The sequence below is a fragment of the Hibiscus syriacus genome, unplaced genomic scaffold, assembly GCF_006381635.1.
Source record: "Hibiscus syriacus cultivar Baekdansim isolate YM2019G1 unplaced genomic scaffold, ASM638163v2 tig00111197_pilon, whole genome shotgun sequence".
NCBI classification, from domain to species: domain Eukaryota; kingdom Viridiplantae; phylum Streptophyta; class Magnoliopsida; order Malvales; family Malvaceae; genus Hibiscus; species Hibiscus syriacus.
This window is the reverse complement of record NW_024063013.1, coordinates 112,533-129,086: the sequence shown is the minus strand read 5'-3', so window position 1 is coordinate 129,086 and position 16,554 is coordinate 112,533. Positions and strand designations below refer to the sequence as shown.

The 16,554-nt window shown below is 35.1% G+C and overlaps 2 pseudogenes; both read right to left on the bottom strand.

Moving 5' to 3' along the window:
* Positions 1–300: 300 nt before the first annotated feature.
* LOC120155561 lies at positions 301–9,494 on the bottom strand (annotated as a pseudogene).
* Positions 9,495–15,124: 5,630 nt separating this feature from the next.
* On the bottom strand, positions 15,125–15,847 carry LOC120155560 (annotated as a pseudogene).
* Positions 15,848–16,554: the final 707 nt, after the last annotated feature.

Below are 16,554 nucleotides of genomic sequence, written 5' to 3'. Positions count from 1 at the left end.
AAAATTGATAGATTTAAATTAAGGTCATCCATTTGACATTGGGACAGAGACCTCCCAACATGGTATAAAATTAAGTTTCCCCCCCCCCCCCAAAAAAAAATTATCTATATTGAATGTCCAAAGCATATTTAAATATAAAGTTTGGATTATACAGATACATAATTATTGTATATTATAATCATAAACCAACAAACACCAGAGTGCAAGAATGGAGATCTGATATTTCATAATTTCAGAGAACAGCAGTGCAGGTGTGGTACAACCAACAACAAAGCAGCCTACAAAACTTGTTATAGAATTGAAACAACAATTCAAATTTCCAAATCCCAACTACTGTCGGCTATAATTCTGGGAATCTTAGATTCTTCAGCCAGATTCATGTGCGCTGAAATCTGGAAAAATAAAGAGAAAAGGATCATGGTTAGAATTTACAAATCATCTCACGCTTTTCACATTACAATAGGCCAGTCCCACAATATTCTTTCTTGAAAATTTACCTGCACCGATTTCCTAATAAAATGGGGAAACGTAGTATTTTGCAATTAAAGTTATCCTATGAGCCTTAATTCACTTCAAACAACAGAAGACTAAATCAAGAACACAGTAGACTTTATTGATGGCGGAATATAAGGAAACATCAGTTATTTACTGTACTTATGCTCTTCGAAACCACACTAAGCAGCCATACTTAGAAAAAAACACCCTCTTGCATAAAATACTTCTCAAACCTTGTTGATGGATACAAGAGGTTGTGTCGTTTGTTGGGGTCTACCCCTTCTGATTTGTATGAAATCAGAATTTGTATGAAATCCATGACCTTTGGACTCAGGAGTTCATAGCCTCCTAACTAGCAACAATATATAGATAAAATCTCTAATAGACCCACGTGATCTAAAATTTAAGATCTGATGGACCGATTTATTTACCATGCTAACCTACGAGCAGCATTCTTGTATTGGCTATGGCTCTCTCCCCAAATCAGAAGGGGTATATGACGTTTTCGAGGACAGTATACAAGGGATTTTGCGGTTTCGAGGACAGTATACGACGACGTTCTCAAAATTACAAGACTCATATTACCTCAGTTTTCAAAGTTGCGCTCGATTTCTTGAACAAACCATATCGATATCCTAAGTATATGGGGAAAATGTAGTATTTTGCAATACATGCAACTGTTTAACAAGTTATCCTATGAACCTCAATTCACTTCTGTTCTCTATAATCTAGAGTTTAGTTCCTTGGTATGCAATGGAAACACACTAAAAATTCAAAGAAAGCACAAGGAAATAACTGGTCATATAGTTTTAAATACCTTAAAAGTCCCATTAAACTTGGAATTTCTCGACCACTCCAAAGCCAAATCGCTGTTCCATGTCTGATACGTTGCCTTGAAAACGTCGTCGTATACTGTCCTCGAAACCGCAAAATCCCAGGCGTTCTTCCCCCAATCATAACATTGCTCGAAAGTGGTAACCTCAGCGTGCACGTAGCTGTACTTGAGCTTACAGGACCCCGTATCAAGCGTGTAATTACCAGACACCTTGTTAGCAGAGTCCATCATAAGCGCCCCGTCGAAAACCGTCCGGTTATCCCCCTCTGCTGTGAATGTAAGTAAGCTTCAAGGGAAACTCCGCAACCCTAACAGTGCTCATAAACTGAAATCGAAAATCCTATAATAAAAAAAGTGAAGTAATTAGCAAGTCAATGATTCACTGAGGGTATAGTTAAAGGAAAACTGATATTCAAGTTGTGAGTGCCTTTTTGGGGAAGTCATAGTGGATGGTAAAAGATCCGGGCTTTTCAACCGCTAAAGTCAAGCCGTTCAAGCTGGGACCGTCGACAACGGTGGCGTCAGTAATGGAGGCGCGTAACTTGTTAAAAAACCAATATATAATAAGGACAATTTGGTTAAATATACATTATAATAATCTTTTATTCCTTTAACCAAACACGATAATCTTACATTCCTGCTAAGCTAACCAAACACAAAATACAACATTCACAATAATCCTATTCTCTGGTAATCTTACATTCCCACTGTTAATCTTATATTCTCACTGGTAATCTTATATTCCCACTAATAATTTTACATTCTGTTAACCAAACGCACCCTTAGTGCCATTTGAAATTTTCAATTTTTCTTAAAAAAACTGACGTGACAGTAAAAATGTCAGAATAATGCAGTATGAGAAAATTATTTTTTATAGTAACGTGGTTCTAATATTATTTCTTCATCTAGAGTATTTTCTACTGTATACACTTAAAGACCTCAGAATATCTCGCATCTTTCTAGCTAAAATTTTGCATACATAATCCATGGGGATTATTCGGTGTCTTTAGTTAAAATAGATAGAGAAAGGCCTCTGATTTCTCGGCATCTTCAACTCTGCATTCTTTCTCTGCATGTGGGGGCAAGGAGATTCATCTGCTGCGTTAAATGAAACTAATACTTTAATAAATTTTGATATTTTTGAGTTGCTTTAGCCATACATCGCATATAACTCTCACATGCTCCACTACTATTTCCCTTTGGAAATATCTCATAACTGCTACCAACTCACCTTTCCTATTTTATTTGTTTTCTAATTTAACGTAGAAGAGGAATTTCCCTGCCCCACCCCCCCCCCCACATGCAGAGAAAAAAATGCAAAGCTAAAGACGCCGAGAAATCAAAGACCCTTCTCTATCTATTTTAACTAAAGACGCCGAGTAATTACCATGGATTATGTAAGCAAAATTTTAGCCAGAAGACGCCGAGATATCCTCAGGTCTTTAGGCGTGTATTGTAAAAAAATACTTTAGATGGGGAAATAATATTGGAACCACATTACTGTGGGAAATAATTTTCCTATATTGCATTATTCTGGTATTTTTTCCCGTGACTTTTATATTTGATTTATTCCTTAAATTAAGAAAAATATTAATTATTTGATAAATAAAATTAAATACTAATAATTATGATATTGATATAATAGTTTATGATATTAACGTGACAGTTTAGGGTAGAATTTAAAAATATTCAAAAATCATGTTAATTTTTTTTTTTAGATTTTACATTTAATTCATATTATTTAAGATTATCTTTAAAAATCTAATTTTGAAAATGAATCGTTATCTTATCTGAGAACATTCATAATGTGTCTGCTTCCTTTACACTACATTGTGTTGACAAGCCACTTTATGTGCAACACTAAACTGAGTCACCATCAGATTTATGATAGAGTCAAATTGAATCTTCACTAATGAAAAGAACAATGCAAATACAATGGAAGCTTCAGATTTATTTTGGAGGAATCCTGATGTACTATCCTAAAATAAAATATAGTAGTGATACCCATTAAACAATATATATGCAATACCTCACACATCAACTTCAACCACTGCAAAAGGGCTTACCGCATAGATGAAGTCTTGAATGTTAAAAACATGACTCTTAACCATCTAACACCCATTACAAATATTGTACTTTATCTATAATGACAAATCTAGAAATATTATTAAGGGTGATCGCATATATATATATAATTTTATTTAAATGAATGGGTACAAATAAATATTATAGTTGATGAGCAATATCAATAAAATAAGTAACAAAGCAAATAAAACTTAAATTGCAAGATATATACAAAAAGTTTCAAGGTGAGCACTAATAGTAAAAATAAGTAACTAATCGAAAAAATTTAGATTTCAGGGTGGCTCCGCCACTGCTTACCTATCACAACACTTTATTTTTGAATTAATCAGTGATTTTTGATCTATTAACCGATTAATTCAGATCGAATTTTACAAACATCTAAATTAAAAGTTCTTTCTGAATCAGGTAACAATTGTGTACGAGCAAGTTTCTTAGTAGACGAAAACAATATATATTGATTAGAACGAGAAATAGAAAGTGTGAAACCATCGCCTATATGGACCTTATCTCTACTTGTATATGGAACCCTGATTGCAGACTTGTTGAATAGGCGGAACACATTGATCCATAAGATGGCCTAGCTTACCAAATAGCTGATCCATATGAAGAAACTCCTTTAAAACCCTGATTAACTTTGTGGTCTTTATTGATATAAGACGACAATGCAGATGCATCACCTTGGTTGTGCACAGCTACAAATATAATCTGGAAATCAAATTACAGATTGACGTTGAGGTTTTTGCTCAAACAAGCTGTTGCAAGAAGCCAGGAAGCTAGATAATTGTGGGTCAGAACTTGAATATCTGATACAGTGTTAAACTTTCACAAGGCATATGAGTTTTCAAAGAGAACCCTAAAACAAATATCAAGTTCCTTTTATTAAATGGATCACCCTTTAAATACCGACTCAAATCACATTACAATCATTTATATATCCAAATCTCATATCATCTCAACTACAGTTGCATAACAATTGGGCCTTGTTATCCACGACAATATTTAATAGCTCAATAACCATTCTTAATAAAATTCCTAGCCAAGCACTCATAATTTTTTTTATTAATCTTGTGTATGAAACAATATTTATTCAAAGATATCTTTCAATTATTTGACACTCATACCTTGATATTCATGGTTTTCGAACTCAATATCTCAAAGAATGACAACAATTTATTTACTACCAGATCGATTAATTCGTGCAAACACTCAAATATCTTTAAACACTATTAACATTTATTCATTTTATTAAATAAAAAAATAAATTTTAAAATATCATTTTATTTAATTCTTATATTTCTATAATATCAAAATTATTTATATATTTCACAAGCCTAACTATATTTGTGTTATATGTTTTTATATTATAATATTATTAATTTTCTTTTATATTTATTTTTAAAACTAACGTATTGAAACCACGGATGTTTGTATATCATTTAATGTTTTTTTTATTTTTCATTAATATAAAAAGCTTACAAGTGTTATGTGATAGTATCTATTTTAAAGATTATCAATCATTTGACAATTCACGCTCAAATATCCTACAGTTTTGACACTCAAATATGAGACCTTTAAGAATAATAAAAATTCCTTTAGCAATTGATATAACTTAGTTCGTACTACCATTAAATGTTTTTAAAGTGTTTATATTGATAATAAATGATTAGACTCAGGGTCACATTGACGTAGCTTTTGAAAAGTAACTTTTAAAAGTGTTGCACAAAAGTGTAATTTAAAATTCAATTGTTTGAGATTATTATTAAAAACTAAGTTTGAAAAGGTAAAATATATATTATAGACATTATGTTGTAAATTAAAACTATAATATTTAAGTAATATTTACACTTATTAATATTATGATATATTAAATATATCAACTTAAAATATAATTAAATATAAAAATATTTTAAGATAACTCATTAATAATATTTTTATATATTATATATTTTATTAATAAAAATATATATTATCGATACTTTTTAACATATGAATATAAAATTATTATGAAATAATAATTTAAATTCTTGTTTTTGAAAAAAAGAATATTAGAAAAAATATTAGTAATTAAAATAAATTATTAAGTAATTAATTATTTTTTAAGGATGTTAATAGTAAATTATTAAAATAAAATGCAAATACATTATTAAGTGGAGTTCATGCAATAGTAAGGGTAAATTTATAATTTGCTTCCAAATGTAAAATTGAAAATGAAAAAATTATAAATCCTAGCTTTTGTTGTTGGTTTAAAGCCACCATTTTTACCATAATTTTTTTTACCCATTTGGCATTGATTTGGCGGTAAAAAAACATTTTATCCAAGAGTGCTTTTATAAAACCACGTCGAAGTGTACTTGTGGACTCTAATTTTCGTCCGACCACGCATATTATTTTATTATTTTTATGGTATAGTACCTACAAATATATTTATATTTATTTCCATTTCATTTTTATAGGTCTCTAATAGCCCCAACATGCTCCACACGTGAAGCACACGCCACATCAGTTTCCAAGCAGCAATATGGTCCCCCACTTTTCACACAGAGGCCCCCAACGATGGCTCTCCTTCTACGACAACATCTCGTGGCCACATGAGCAGCTCCATCGAGACCTTATACTCCAGTCAGCACCAAATCAATGAAAAAAATCAACAAATCATCACCAGAAAAACTGAATCCCACTAAATCTACTTTTAAAAACCACTAAACCCATTCAAATAACATAATAAATCCCGCAAAATATAGGTTTGATGTAACCTACTCCACCACTAAACTCTCATGCTGGCTGCTATATAAGGAGGGGGAAACCCAAATGCTTGAGGGGGGAGAGAAACACGATGGGGACCAAAAACACATTATCAGTTGAGACTGATTACACAATACCTACAGCGAACCAAAGAACGCAACAACAACCAACAGTAAGATCGAACACACTAAACCGAGAGAGTCATCGAACCCAACACAAAGCAAACAAAGCAGCACACAAAAAAACCACCAAAACAGTTGGCCGAAACCAACCACACCAAAAACGAAAAAAGTAAAACCGTAAAAGGAGAAGCTTTTTGCCTCATCAAGGGTCAACAAGAGCTCCAAGAGTGTGGAGGAACCCTCATCGAAGGGAAAAGGGTACCGAGAAGTGAAAAAGTCGCCGGAAAAATGGTGAGGATCAAACGGTTTTTTGTAGATCTACGATTATTAGTGTTTACTTTAGAGACTTATGGCTCGGTTTCAAGTTCAAGATGACGAGGGGAACATTTTGAGGCAATTTGGGGTTTTTTGGCCGCCAGTGGTGGCGGCAGACGGCGGATGACCACCAGGGTGGTGGTTGGGCTTTGATCAGTCACTGGGGAAAATGAGAGAATTTGAGAGAGTTTAGAGGGTGAGGGTTTTGTTATTTTGAGAGAGAGAGTAAAAATGAAATATTTGGGCCTTTTTTTTATTATATATGACCCGCTGGGTCAACCCGCTTCAACTCGACCCGGAGGGTGAGATCCACGTGTTTTCGAGTTAGAAAGGGGGGTTATTATTTAATCATTACTTTTTTTGTATTATATATTCTATATTGTTTTAATCCTTTTTTCATTTTTATTTCCTTTTTGTTTTATTTCTTTTTTTATTTATTCTTTTTCTTTTTTAAAATAACCTTCTTATTTATTATTATTATTATTATTTTATTATTATTTTACTATTTTCTATTTTTTTTAACTAACTTTTGTTTATCTTTGCCACTTATTTTACTTTATTTTATTATTATATTAATGTATATATATATATATATATTTCCTTTTTTTGGTATTTTTTCCCTTCTCACAATCTAACATCTTTCGACATTTTCATTGGTAATTTCAACCAATCAAGGTAAGCAATTAGAATCAAAAAATTTTAATTCTCGCAAATTAAGATAACCGACAAATTAATTGGTATCGAAAGGGTGATTCAAGGGTGTGAATCCTTCCTTGACCGTAACTGACTCCCAAACCTGACACATTTATGGTAAAACGTAGATTAGGTAAGATGGTGTCCGGCCTACCTAAATATTTTTAAAATGTTCGGTGCCGACTCTAACCCAATTATTCAAGTCGAAGCCCAATTCCGAGGCCAATCGAAAGATGGTTCTGACAGCTTGGCGACTTCGCTGGGGACTGGTAAGTGAGTCAGGCCGAAATTATTTTTCGGTTGTCTTTTTGTGCGAAAATTGTAAATTTAAATTTTAGATTATTTATTCGATTCCAATTATTTACCTTTGATTATTTTTCAAATACATAGTTGTACTAACGTTTTTTTCAATGATTTCATATTTTTGAAATTTTTTATCTCAGGCTCTATACCTAAGCTCCGAACCCTTTTAAGTGGGGGGTAAAAGCGACGCCATCATGAGACTTTATTCTCCATGCGGGCCTAGCAAGTAACATTCGGGATTCATATACCTTATGTCTTCGTGTGAATTTATTCACCGTGCGGGCATGAGACAATGTTTCCTCTCGAGATTAACTTAGTTCACAAAAGCTTGTAATAGGCTTAGGACTAGGGGTCTGGTAAGACCAAGGGGGCACCAGCAAGGAGAACTTGGGTACCTTTCTTTAGAACCTAAACTGGGAGATTACAGGGAATTAGAGCCCACCCCAAAACCTCATTTCAAACCCTAGGCTATCTTGATATTATTTCCTGCTCTATTTCATATTCAAAGCATGTGAACTAGAAATTTATGAGGTTAGGACTTGTTCAAAATCAACTTGCGGGATATAGATCATGTCCGGGTAGGAATAATAAGCATGTGGGGTAGGACTTTTATTTTCATTATTGTTTTGATTATTATCCATACCTCATTAACTATTTTCATTTTTGTTCTCTTTCATTTTACGTTCATCATTTGCATCCATTAAAAGAGGTTTTAATCCAAAAAACATGTTCATTAAATGTAAATAATCTGCATTAATGGATAAAGGGGTTATAATACAAGAGATGAAAAGCTCAGAAATCCAGCTATGGTCAAAGAATACCCAGGATGGACCAAGATTTACACTGTGCACACCAGAAGTCGACTTTTCGAGAGGGGGCAAAGGTTGTAGGGGCAAGACGAGAAAAATTGACTTGGAGAGTCCCTTCAAAGATAACATGTCATTTTTTGACAAATCTAAGAAGCAAGCTTCGGATAGTTCCTATCGATGGAGGGCTCCAATGACGCTTTCATTAGGAACAAGCTCAGCAGAGAGTGAAACCCGGAGATGCAGTCATTCGAGATTTTTTGGAGCAAGCAGCTCATTACTTGCACAGTTTAGCCAAAGGAGCCGGAACGGTTCGACAGGATATTCAACCGATGACAAAAAAAGATGGAAGACGAATTAATTTGTCAGAGGCTGTTTGGGATCTATACCATCAAAATGTTTTTTCTCCTAAGATGTAACACTTTTGTACCCAATAAGGATTATTTATAATAATAGACACATTTTTTGGATCAATGCCTCGAACATTGCATGCATTATGCATTTAAAACATAGTTTTGTATTTTGTTACTTTCATTTCTTTACATTCGCATTAACTAACGAAAGATGTCTCATCAAAAGGGAACAAACACCGGATTTACCTCCACAAGCTTCAGACACGTGTTATCCCCATTCAAACCGAAAGGAAATGGAATCCAGAATTGCTCAACTTGAAGAGAACATGCTAAGGTTACAGAAGGATCTAGAAGAAAAGATAAATTGAAATAGGCAGAGTTCCCTAGATGCAATTACGAAAGGCCAAGAGTCCTTGGTCGATCAGATCATTGCCAAGTTAGCTGGCCTGTGTTAGATAAGTGCACCTGGGGCAGGTTCATCGGAAGGGGTAACTATGTCACCTACCCCGCAAGTAGTTGTCTCACCCAGAATCTTATTAGGAGTTCAAAATAATTTGGATGGTTATCGCATTCTGAAATTTGGGGAAGAAGTCAAAACGACCATTAAACCAGGAGGTAGGTCGAGTGGAAAGCCTTCCCCGAAGAAGAAGGAATGAGAGATCATATGCAAATCAAAACCAATTGCAGTTGTATCATCTTCTAGAGAACCAAGGAGAGAAAATGAGCATTTCGATCCCATTCCCATGACATACATGGAGCTCTACCAACAACTGTTTGACGCACATATGGTGTCACCCTATCCAAAGACACCTCTAAAGCCCCCTACCCCAGGTGGTATGACAAAAATGCGCATTGTGAATATCATAGCGGTGTTTCGGGGCATGCTATTGAAAATTGCCTCGCCTTTAAGAGAGTTATCCAAAGAATGCGCAACAGGAGTTGGATTCATTTCAACAATACAAAATCACCCCACATTGCACATAACCCTCTTCTTAATCATAAAGAGAATGAGGAAAGTGCAATCACTGAGGAAAATGGTAAAAAGGCCAAAACCAAAGTTTCCGAAGTGAAATAACCTCTTGCTTGGGTATGGAGACAAATGATAAATGCGGGGTTTCTTGCACCACATCCTAGCACATCAGATTCCAAAGGTGACAGTCATTGTTGTTATCACAATGAAGATAGACATGATATACAAGAATGTGCCGAATTTAGAGCCTTGATCCAGCTAATGATTGACAGAAAAGAGCTGGAATTTTACGATGAAAGCAATGACACTCCCAAAGTAGAAAGAGTCATGGCAAGTGGGGCATTCTGATGAGTCCTTATTCAATTTTGAGGCATCTTGTTTGAATTTTTTTGAACTTTCTCATATTTGGAACTCGTTTTTGAACTTTCTTTGGATATTTCAATGAATTTATGTGGAGCATTGAATCAACTTTACAACTTGAAATTCTTTTAATATAAACTGAATTAAAAAACTCTGTAAATGATTCAGAGTTACATATATTTGACAAAGTAACATGATAAAAAAGTGACTTTGACTTTACCCATGAAGATACGCTCAAACACCGTACCCTACTCTTGCAAATAACCAATATAACATTTTTCTCTCATAAGGAAATGAAAAGAGGCTTGGTATTTAGATGTGCATAGGTGCGGACAACATGGGGCATCTTTTGTATATGACATTATTATACTTTTTGTTAAAGACGTTCAGTGATGATAATGATCTTCACAGATGGAATAGTTGAGTAAGCAAATCTAGTTTTGGTCAATTGTTTGGAAATTGAGCTCTAAAGATGAGATTTCTTGACTTTAAAAAACATCTAGACTATAACAAGTTCTTCTTGACAAACTTAAGAAATTGGATCCGTATACCCAAATTCTAATATTATATATATACAATAAAGTTTGAGTTGTCCCTCTAAAGAAATTGGTTAAACGCCCCGACTTTATGGATAATATTCAGCTAGCCTGATAAAGGTGATTATAATATATATACAATGATATTAAGTTGTCCCTCTAGAATAATTGGTTAAACGCTCGACTTTATGGATTCAACTAGCCAGACAATGACAAATTTAAATAAGGAGTTTCAGTAAAAATGGACTAAGGGAGTTAAGGAACACCTGTTATAGTCAAATTTACACGAGCACTCAAGAATTTCATTTTTAGACCGATATTTCTGCACTACCTTTGTTAGAGGATCTTCCAAAACTTGAACAAATGAAAGATTTCAGAGAACTGAAATAAAAGGTCTAGTAATTGATAATGATGGTTGCGTTATTTTGTCCGCATCCAATTAAAATGCAAAGCCAAAGAAAAAGCAGGTTGCAATAACCGAAAAAAATGACATTTGTTTATGGATGAAACCTTAGGTCAACCTAAAGCCAACTCATCCACTTGAATATTTTTCAAAGAGTTATAACTCTGAAAGCATTAAAAGAGCTATTGATTCCTTTGATATTCTTTGAACTCATGTTTATGATTTGATTCGATTTGATTGCGAGCCTGAATTAAGGGGCAATATTTTACAGAATTCCTCTATTTTCATATCCTTTTTTCCCATCTAAATAAGAGAAAGGAAAAAACATTTTCAAACATGACAGTCTAAAATGTGAAAGGCTGCAACCTGAGAAGAAAATGGGGCATGATTGATTCCAAGGATCAAGATCGGCAAACAAAGCACGAGACTCCGTCCAAGGCTAATTCATATTACATGCATCTTAGACATACTTAAGAGCATTACATTTATCATTTTTCACATGCATAATTGTTTTTGCAGCTTTCAGAGTCAAGTTTCGACTTCATGACGAAAGATACTCGATTTGAAAGCTCCTTTAAAGATCAATGGTGGTTGCTTTACTCAGCAGTGAGAATCTACACCTTAACCAACTTGACATATCTACAGATCTCATAATCAATTTCAGATGTGTTCAAGAGCCAATTCAGAACGAATCCATATCAGCTTAACTCAAGTAGCAGGTTTCCAGTTAATTTTTTCAAGCCAAATTTTAATTCCACAACGGAAGATATCCAGCTGATAGAATTTATCAGTGGGTTTTCCCGTGAAGGGGAGTCATCCAAAAATCATATTATTTGGTTCAAAGCCGCTCAAAGGAACCACATGAAGAATAATGATCGGCTTAGACCCGTGAAGGGAAGCAATTTTTTTAAAGAAACTATTAGCAGCATAACTCAAGGCTAGAAGGGTTATCTGCCAATAAAAGACCTTCGAGTTTAACTACGCTCAACTCCAAGGCACATCATTTGCAACATAGCTCAAGGCAAGAAGGGATATTTGCCAACAAAAGACCTTCAAGTTCGACTATGCTCAGCTCCAAGGCATATCGTTTGCAACATAGCTCAAGGCAAGAAGCGCTATCTGTCACCAAATGACCTTCGAGTTCGACTACGCTCAATTCCAAGGCACATCATTTGCAGCATAACTCAAGGCTAGAAGGCTTATCTACTAACCAAAAACCTTCGAGTTCGACTACGCTCATCTCCAAGGCACATCATTTGCAACATAGCTCAAGGCAAGAAACGCTATTTGCGAACAAAAGAACTTCGAGTTCGACGCTCAACTCCAAGGCACATCATTTGCAGTATAACTCAAGGCTAGAAGAATTATCTACCAACCAAAGACCTTCGAGTTTGACTACGCTCAGCTCTAAGGCACATCATTTGCAACATAGATCATGTCAAGAAGGGTTATTTGCTAACAAAAGACCTTCGAGTTCGACTATGCTCAACTCCAAGGCACATCATTTACAGCATAACTCAAGGCTAGAAGGGTTATCTGCCAACCAAAGACCTTCAAGTTCGACTACGCTCAACTCAAAGGCACATTATTTACATCATAACTCAAGGCTAGAAGGGTTATCTGCCAATAAAAGACCTTCGAGTTCGATTACACTCATCTCCAAGGCACATCATTTACAGCATAACTCAAGGCGAGAAGGGTTATCTGTCAACCAAGACCTTCAAGTTCGATTACACTCAGCTCCAAGGCATATCATTTACAGCATAACTCAAGGCGAGAAGAGTTATCTGTCAACCAAGACCTTCGAGTTCGATCACATTCAACTCAAAGACATATCAAATTTACAGCATAGCTTAAGTCGGGAAAAGCTATTTGTCAACAAAAATTGTCGAGTTCAATCCCATTCAGCTCGACGACACGTCAACCACATGGTGGAGTTAAGAAACTATTTTCCAGTCGAGTTTTTAAACCAAGGTCTTTAAACCGAGAAGAAGACTGGGGTTGACTATAATTTGGCAATGAGAAGCCACATTCTGGACTACGACTTCAGTTCAACATGGACTCGACTTTGCGACAAAGGAACCATCCACAACTCAATTCGATAGGGAATTATTCTTAATTGAAATATCAAAGTCAATTTTTAACTCCACCGACCGAAAATTGTGTCTTTTTATCTTTGTCCTATTTTTTGTTCCACGAAAAAGGATAAATAGGGGCAGCTGTGGAAACTAATTTTTGCCCGACCACGCATATTATTTTATTATTTTTATGGTATAGTACATACACATATATTTATATTTATTTCCATTTCATTTTTTATAGGCCTCTAATAGCCCCAGCATGCTCCACACATGAAGCACACGTCACATCAATTTCCAAGAAGCAATATGGTCCCCCACTTTTCACATAGAGGCCCCCAACGATAGCTCTCCTTCCACGACAACATCTCGTGGCCACATGAGCAGCTCCATCGAGACCTTATACTCCAGTCAGCACCAAATCAATGAAAAAATCAACAAATCATCACCAGAAAAATCGAATCCCACTAAATCTACTTTCAAAGTCCACTAAACCCATTCAAATAACAGAATAAATCCCGTAAAATCCGGGTTTGATGCAACCTACTCCACCACTAAACTCTCATGCATGTTGCTATATATGGAGGGGAAACCCGAAGGCTTGAGGGGGGGACAGAAACACGAAGGGGGGGAAAAAAACATTATCAGTTGAGACCGATTACACAACACCTACAGCGAACCAAAGAACGCAACAACAACCAACAATAAAAACGAACACAGTAAACCGAGAGAGTCATTGAACCCAACACAAAGCAAACAGAGCAGTACACAAAAAAGCACCAAAACAGTTGGCCGAAACCAACCACACTAAAAAACGATAAAAGTAAAATCGTAAAAGGCGAAACATTTTGCCTCATCAAGGGTCGACAAGAGCTTCGGGAGTGTGGAGGAACCCCCATCGAAGGGAAAAAGACACTGAGAAGTGGAAAAGTCGTCGGAAAAAGGGTGAGGATGGAATGGTTTTTTTGTAGATCTACGGTTATTAGTGTTTACTTTAGAGACTTGGGGCTCGGTTTCGGGTTCACGATGACGAGGGGAACATTTTGAGGCTATTTGAGTTTTTCGACCGCCGACGGTGGTGGCCAGAGGCGGCAGCTGACGCCGGATGACTACCGGGTGGTGGCCGGTTTTATCAGTCACCGGGGAAGGGAGAGAATTTTATAGAGTTGAGAGGGTGAGGGTTTTGTTATTTAGAGAGAGAGAGTAAAAATGAAATGTTTGGGCCTTTTTTTTATTATATATGACTCATTGGGTCAACCCGCTTCAACCCGAATTCTTCTTAATTTCACCCTCTGATTTATTGTTATTTCAATTCAGTCCTTTATGTTTATTTTATTTATTATTTAATCAATACTTTTTTTGTATTATATATTCTATATTGTTTTAATCCTTTTTTCATTTTTATTTCCTTTTTGTTTTATTTCTTTTTTAAAATAACCTTTTATATATATATATATATATATATATATATATTCCCTTTTTCTTTTTTCTTATTTTTTCCTTCTCACAATCTAACATCTTTCGACATTTTTCAGTGGTAATTTCAACCAATTAAGGTAAGCAATTAGAATCAAACATTTTAAATTTTAATTCTCGGAAATTAAGACAACCAACAAATTAATTTGAACCAAAAGGGCGATTCAAGGGTGCTAATCCTTCCTTGACCGTAACCGACTCCCGAACCCGACACATTTCTAGTAAAACGTAGATCATATAAGATGGTGTCCGACCTACCTAAATGTTTTTAAAATGGTAGGTGGCGACTCTAACCCAATTATTCAAGTTGAAGTCCAATTTCGGGTCCAATGGAAAGACGGTTCTGACAGTACTGTATCTAGGACTTGTATTTAAAGCACTAATTTATATATTATCAATGAACATTAATATGATATGTTATTATCAGCAAAATAGAAAATGATATTTAAAATTATTAAAATAAATATAATTGTTGTAATTTTGTGTGATTCACTAGAGATGATTAAGCCTTGCATACCTATTTCGTTTTATGTTGAATTGATCCAAAGCTATTTACTGCTCACAAAACAAAGCTTCCCAAATCTCGATGAAGCCCTCCACAATAATTCCATGAAACTCAATCGAATTCAACGAAAGAAAGCACTGCAACAGCTGCTCCAATTCCTCCACTTGGAACATCTGCTTCTCCGTTATCATTTCCATCATTGACCTCTTGAAATCCTCGTACGGATCCTCCGATCTCTTCACCACCGCTACGCTCTCCCCCACCTTCCCTTCCGCCCTCCACGGCGGATCTCCTATGTGTTTCTTTGACCAGAAGGTTCTTGTCTCTTCATCATCTTCCCATTCCTTAGTTTCTTCTTCTTCTTCTTCTTCTTGGTTTCCATGTGAGAGTCCTCAGCCAACTCAAACGACGATGAATCGTCCCAAAGGATCTGGAAGTTGATATTAGTGTTTCGGTCTCGGCATTGGCCTTCACATTCTCCATCTTATTTCTCGTGGCTGATGCTATCTTAGGTGATAAATGGCGTTTCATAACAGAGAAGTCTGGTGTCGGAGGAGGCGGAGCAGGGAGGTTCAGGTTCCGATAGCCAACGCCTAAAGCGGTAGGATTCACCGGAGATAGGCGGCCAATGGAAGGGAATGGAATGTCCGGCAAGTTGGTAGGCTTGATTGATCGACATAATCGGAAAGATAGTAAAAGACGAGAAATTTTGAGCTTGAAACGCTTAGCCATGTCTGAAAATTGGGTGTTTTGTTTCCTTGTTTACGAATTCCTCATGCCTTTAGTGTTGAAGACGATTATATTTATATAAGAGAGAAAAGGCCGGCTTTATAGAAAATAAAATATTAAGTCACGAAAGCTAAATAAAATTGCTGGGATATGGAAATTATGTCTGTACTCAATAATTAGGTAAGTGAGCAATGTAAGAAATTCATCTTTGTAAAATTCTACATAACTGTATCCATTAGGACGATTACCATTTATATACACTGTATCGAATGCATGCACGCACACACACAAATAATAATTTCTAAAAACAAATTAAATCTAATGCATGCGTGCATATCATGCTGTTTAAATCTACATCACTAACGGAGAATAATATAATCAACTTTTGAATATGCATGATGATTTTTTTTTATCCATAAAAATTTGTTGAGTGTTGTTTTAAAAATATCTTGAATGTTTTTTAATAGATGTTGTTAATTAAAACGGGAAATATCCAAAATTTCAATGAGAGTCTATGACTATATCATAAATTAAATATATAATTTAGACATTTCCTATAATATTGAAATTACTCGTTTTAGATCATATAATGACTATTCATGAAAAATGTTAAAAAAGAATAAAAAATAGATACGAACAAAACTAACTATATCGACAAATGAACCACAAAAGGTGATTAAGCTATTGAAATACCATCTAGAATCGCAAATCAGAATCGAGCGTCATCAGAAACTATCCACGAACGTAA